We start from the raw sequence: 6,525 nt of genomic DNA, 5'->3' as shown, positions 1-6,525 counted from the left end.
AAAGTCCGGTCTTAATTACAGTAGACTATAAAGAACCAGTTGAAATCACTCCCTGAGAAAATAGTAGCCTCGTTTTAGAAAACGGGAAGGAAAGGAAGGGAGGAAGGAAAAAAAAAGGAAAGAAGGAGGTAGGGAGAGAGGGAAGGAAAATCATTTTTTTTAAATCCATGAAGCAAAGAATCGAAAAGGTTTCTCTTGAGAGGGGATGGGTGGACAGAATGGAAGGGGAAGCAAAAAGAAGTAAGAAGGTTAATGAAAAATTCTCCAGCAATAAGAGCTTTGGCAGAGGGGTTAAGAAATTCACATTCTGGTCACTGCTCTGCCACTGACTTACTAAGTTACAAATGCCATCTCTTCTCTGGATCTTGGTTTTCTCACCTGTGCGATGGGAGCGTGACGGAACTTAGAGCTGCCACCAAGGTCCCTGCATGCTCTATTGCCACAGGAGAAAGGCAGACCTGCTCCCAGAATTAGGTTGTCAATGGAGATATATATCATTTAATTAAATTAGTAAAGCATTCAGTAAATACAAATGTCAGCTGTTTATGAAAGGTGTCTAATACTCCCAAACATCCATCGATTTACATAAATCACATCATATTGCTCATATTATGCTGCAACTTGCTTTTCTAAAAAACAGCTTTATTGAGATATAATTGAGATACAGAAAAGTGATTGATTTCAGTATATTAACCTGGGATCCTGCAACCTTGCTAAAGTTGCATATAAATTCCAGAATTTTTGTTGAATCTTTCATATTTTCAACATAAATGATTGTGTCATCTGTGAACAAAAACAGTTTTATTTCTTCCTTCCTTATCTGTATACTTTTTACTTCGTTTTCTTGTCTTATTGCATTAGCTGGGACTTTCAGTACAATGTTGAAAAGCAGTAGTGAGAGGGAACATCCTTGCCTGTTCCTGATCTTAGTGGAATGGCTTTGAGTTTATCACAATTTTGTATGGTGTGAGTGGTATGTTTTTGGCAGAGTTTTTCTTTTTTGAGTCAGGTTGAGGAAGTTTCCCTCTAGTCCTACTTTACTGAGAGTTGTTTCTTTTCTTTCTTTCTTTTTTTTATCATGAATGTGTGTTGTATTTTGTCAAAATGCCTTTACTACATCTATTGATATGACCATGCGATTTTTCTCTCTTTGGCTTGTTGAAGTGATGGGTTACATTAATTGATTTTTAAGTGTTGAACTAGCTTTGCATACCAGGGATAAGTCCCACTTGGTTGCGGTGTGTAATTCTTTTCATACATCGTTGGATTCGATTTGATAATATTTCGTTGAGAATTTTTACATCTATATTCATTAGTTTTCTTGTAAGATTCTTGTCTGCTTTTGGTATTGAGGTAATGCTGACCTCATAGAATGAGTTAGGAAGTATACCCTTTGCTTTTATCATGTGAACGAAATTGTCAAGAATTCGTATAATGTCTTCCTTAAATGTTTAGTAGAATTCACCGATGAACCTGTCTGGGTCTGCTGCTTTCTGTTTTGGAAGGTTGTTAATTAATCGTAACAAATGTACCACGTGGTGTGGGATGCGAATGGTGGGGGAGCTTGTGCATATGTGGGAACAAGGGATATATGGGGACTCTTAGTATTTTCTACTTAATTTTACTATGAACCTAAAACTTCTCTGAAAAATAAAGTCTTTTTTTTAAAAAGCAGTTTTTATTTTATCAACATCTTATCCACATTTCTGAGTAATTCCAGTGATTAAATACTCTCACTAAATCTTTTATCTTTATTATTTTTAAGTTGTTTTTTTTTTCTGCAAAGAATATAATTTAAAAAGAAAATGGTTTTATCGAAGTATGTCTGGCATACAAAAACTCCATAAAATGGAAATTTAGTCAATTTTGGCACATGCGTACATCCAGGAAACCATCACCACAATAAAGATAGTGAACATATTCATCACCCCAAAGCTTCCTCATAGCCATTTATAATTCTTCCCTTCCACCTTTCCCTGCACCCCCATTCCCAAGTAACCACCATTTTGCTTTCTGTCACAGTAGATTATTTTGCATTTTAGAAGTTTTATGTAATTACTTAGGAGTGGGATGCCTATATCACATGGTGGGTATATGTTTAACATTTTAAGAAACCAGCAAACTGTTTTTAAAAATAGCTGCATCATTTTACATTCTTACCAGATACAATGAGAGTTCAGTGTTCTACAGCCTCATCAACACTTGCTATGGTCCGTCTTTATTATTTTAGACATTCTAATAGTCTGTAGTAGTATCTCATTGTGGTTCTGATTTGCATTTTCCTAATGACTAATAATGTTTAGCTTCTATTTATGTAAATATCTGCCATCTGTATGTCTTTTGGAGAGATGTCTAAATCTTCTGCTCATTTGTTATTGGATTGTTTGATTCCCTCTTATTGAGTGTTGAGAATTCTGTATATATTCTGGTTACATGAACTTTATCAGATATTTTATCCTAATCTATAAGTTGTCTTTTAACTCTTTTAACAATATCTTTCAAGAGCAGAAGATCTTAATTTGAATGAACTCCAATTCATCGATATTTGTATTAAGGGGTTGAGCTTTTTTATTATATCTAAGAAACTTTTGACTAACCAAAGATAATAAATATGTTCACCTGTGTTTTTTAGAAGATTTATAGATTTAGTTTTAACTATAGGTATATAATCCATTTTCAGTTACTACTTGATATAATTTGAGATATGGATTGAAATTAATTTTTTGTATATGGATACCCAATTGTTCCAGACCCGATTGTTGAAAAAGACAATTTCTCCCTTCTTCTCTTTGCATCTTTATTGAAAATTGGTCGTCTGTATGTGGGTATATGTTTGAGTCTATTTCTATACTCTCTATTTTGTTCCATTGATATATTTCTATCAGTATGCCAATATCACGTTGTACTATTATTATCACTCTATAATAAGATTTAAAATCAAGTAATATAACCCCTTCATCTTTGTTCCTCTTTTTTATACTTTGTTTTTTAGCTATGCAGATCCTATGCATTTTCACATGACTATTAGAATCAAACAGTCATCTATTTAAAAGTTTTCTGAATTTTGATTGGGATTGCATTAAACGTATCAATGAAGTTGGAAATAATGGACGTCTTAATAATATTGAGGCTTCCAACACTCAAATAAGATATCTACATCCATATATTTAGGTCTCAATTATTTTTTCTCTGCAATATTTTATAGTGTTCAGTGTACAGATCATCTAGCTATTTTTACATTTATCTCTAAACATTTCGTATTTTCTAAGGCTATTTTAAATTGCACTGTTGTTTATTTCAATTTCCAAACAGTCATTGCTATGACATAAAAAATACAATTGATTTCTATATTGATCTTGTATTCTGCAACCTCGCTAAACTCAATTATTAGTTCTAGAAGCATTTTTTTAGATTGATAGAATTTTCTACATAAACAGTCTTGTGGCCTTCGAATATAGAAATTTTTACTTTCCCTTTTCAATTGGACGTCTTTTTTCCTCCTTGTTGCACTAGACAAAACTTAAAGTACAATATTGAACGACTCCCCCCGACACGCCCACACTGTAATATCATTAGTCTTGGTTTTAGTTTCCTACGTGTAAACATCCAGCCCAACTGCCATATGGGAATATCTTCCTCATCCCCCGTACACTGTTAAAACCCAGGCCTGAATACTACACCTACGGAGATGAACACAATCCCCAGATCTGAAACAAGACTAGGATACTCAGAGGAACAAGCTTATTCACCGAAGTCTTGAAACTTAAAATTCCTCCAAGGTAATGTGGATGTATTCACGTCTACATGGAGAGGTGAATCATCCCACTTCCCACCTACAGATTGCTCATATACACTGTGAAGACCATCTATCCACTTTTTGGCTACTATTGTGAGATATCCACGCTGCATCTTGGCCTCCCCAGCATCTATTCCCCCGCTTTGGGCATGTCGGGATGGTGCTTTGTGATGTCTAAGCCTCCTTCCCAGGGCTACCATTGCCTGGGTGACTGCTTTGCTGACAGATCATAGCTGAAGGTCGTGACCCCTCATCGTCCTGGAGAGTGTATGTAGGGAGTTTAGGAGATCTAGCGTAGATCACTGGGCGGTGATGACATGGCAAAGGGGACCAGGATACCACAAACTCTTAGCACAATAATGCAACACCAGACCCCCAAGCACCTAAGGGAGCAAGAAACGGAAGACACTGTCAACCCAGGTCCAGAGGGAGTGTCAAGATGAGCTGACCCCGCCCATACCCCTCCTACTCTTCCCCATTAACAACCCTATGAGACTCCTCCCGGCTCCTCGCCTAGCACACACCCCCTCCTCAGAGCACACCCTTCCTCCTGAAGCCCTTGTTCCCATCCACTGTCTTCTCCCAAACCAATGTCCATCTGTGCCCACCCTGTTGTCCTTTCAGGTGACCAAGAAAACCATAGGGGTAAAAAGTCCCCTTCAAAGGAGTTTGAGGGAAAAAAAGCCTCTCCAAAAATTCCCATCCCTTTGATTAAATCTAGGAAAGGATAAGGGGCCCAACACTATGTGGCCATCATCACAGGCGGAACAAGGAACTACGTCAAAATTAGCCAGAGCAGGACCAAGAGGTCATGGACAAGCCCACTGCTTCAAGTGTGACAGCCTGGGCAACCAGGACTTCAGAATGAAGCCAGAGACTTCAGAACCGTCTCTGAGGTCTGGTTGCTGAGAAATGGCCGACTGCATAGCCACTGAGTTTTATACCAATCTGTACACTTACGGTAATGACTAAAATAAAAACAACCTGCTGTGAGAAAATGTCTGTTTCTGTGAGTTTTTTTGATGGTGGGGAGTGATGAAGAAGAGGCAGGTGTGTGAGAAAGGAAGAAGGTGGGTCCTGTGGGGCTGGGGCCAGACCGTCAGGTCCACAGTTAGTCAGACATTGAGTACAAGGACTTGCTGAGGACTGAGTACTGAAGTCAAATTTCCTCCTGACATTTTTATTTCTTTGTGATAAATGCCCAACAGCACAATTTCTGGGAAGTAAACAGTATGTTCAATTTTATTAGAAACTACCGAACTGTATTTCAGAGTGACTACCCTTTTGTATTCCCACCAGCAATATATGCATAATGAAGTTTCTCCACATCTTCACCAGCACTTGGTGTTGTCGCCTTATTTTAGCTGTTATGATAAGTGTTGAATAAGACTGGTAAGAGCAGACATCTTCACCTTGTTAATAATCTTAGGGGAAAAACATTCAGTCTTTCGCCTTAAAGTACAATGCTATCTGTAGGCTTCTTGTAAATGTTCTTTATCGAATTACAGTACTTTCTCCCTATTACTAATTTGCTGAAAATTTTTATCATAAATGGGTGTTAGGTTTTTATCAAATGATTTTTTCTGTTCAAATCACTATGATTATGATTTTCTTTAGTCTATTGATATAGTGGGTTACAATGACTGATTTTCAAATGTTGAACCAGCCTTGTGTACCTGGAACACATCCCACTTGGTCATGGTGTAGAATTCCTTTTGCAAATTTCTGGATTTGATTCACTAGTATTTTATTGAGTATTGTTGCATATAAATTGGTGAGAAATATTGGTCTGTAGTTTTTTTTTTCTTTTTCCTTTTTCTTTCTTTTTTTTTTTTTATCTATGTATGTTGTTAGTATCAGAATAATAACAGCCCCATAAAATGAGTTGGAAAGTATTCGACTCTCTTCAATTTTCTGGGAAGGTTTGTATAGAATTGTATGATTCTTTTCCTAAAATTTTGATAAAACTCACCTGTGAAGACATCTGGGCCTGGAGTTTTATCGGCAGGGAGATTTTAAACATTAATTTAATTTATTTAGTAATTACAGGGCTGTTCATATTATTTACTACATTCTTGGTATTTTGTCTTCTAAAGAATTTGCTCATTTCTTGTAAGTTTTTGAATTTATTGTCGTAAGCTCGTTAATAATATTCTCTTATTTTTTAAATAGCTATAGGGTCTCTGGTTATGTTGCTTATCTCATTGCTGATATCGATAACGTGTGTCTTTTCTCATTTTGTTTTAAGCAGTTTGCTTAAAAGTTTGTTAACCTTTTGAAAAACCCAGTGTCATTGCTTTTAATGTCATTGCTTTTCTTTTTTTTTTCCAGTTTACATTGATTTTCATTTGCTTTTCTTTTTTTAGTTTAATGATGTTGAATCTTAGATCATTGACTGCAGTTATGCAAGATAAATTCTGGAGATCTGATGTATAGCAATGTGACTGTATAGGTAACAATATTGTATTGAATACTTGAAAATTGCTGAAAGCGTAGATTTTAAATGTTCTCACCACGAATGGTAACTATGTGATGTGATAGATATAACAATTAGCTTAATTGTGGTGAATATTTCATAATGTTTATGTATATCAAATCATCAATTTGTACACCTCGATTATATATAATTTTAATTGTCAACTAAACCTACATGAAGTTAGAAAGAAAGAAAACCTTTCTTGTTTTTTGTTTTTTTTTGTTTGTTTGTTTATTATGGTGACATTGGTTAA

Source organism: Pteropus vampyrus, unplaced genomic scaffold (assembly GCF_000151845.1).
Source record: "Pteropus vampyrus isolate Shadow unplaced genomic scaffold, Pvam_2.0 Scaffold629, whole genome shotgun sequence".
In the NCBI taxonomy this organism is placed as follows: domain Eukaryota; kingdom Metazoa; phylum Chordata; class Mammalia; order Chiroptera; family Pteropodidae; genus Pteropus; species Pteropus vampyrus.
The sequence above is the reverse complement of the archived record's forward strand: the minus strand, read 5'-3'. Positions refer to the sequence as shown.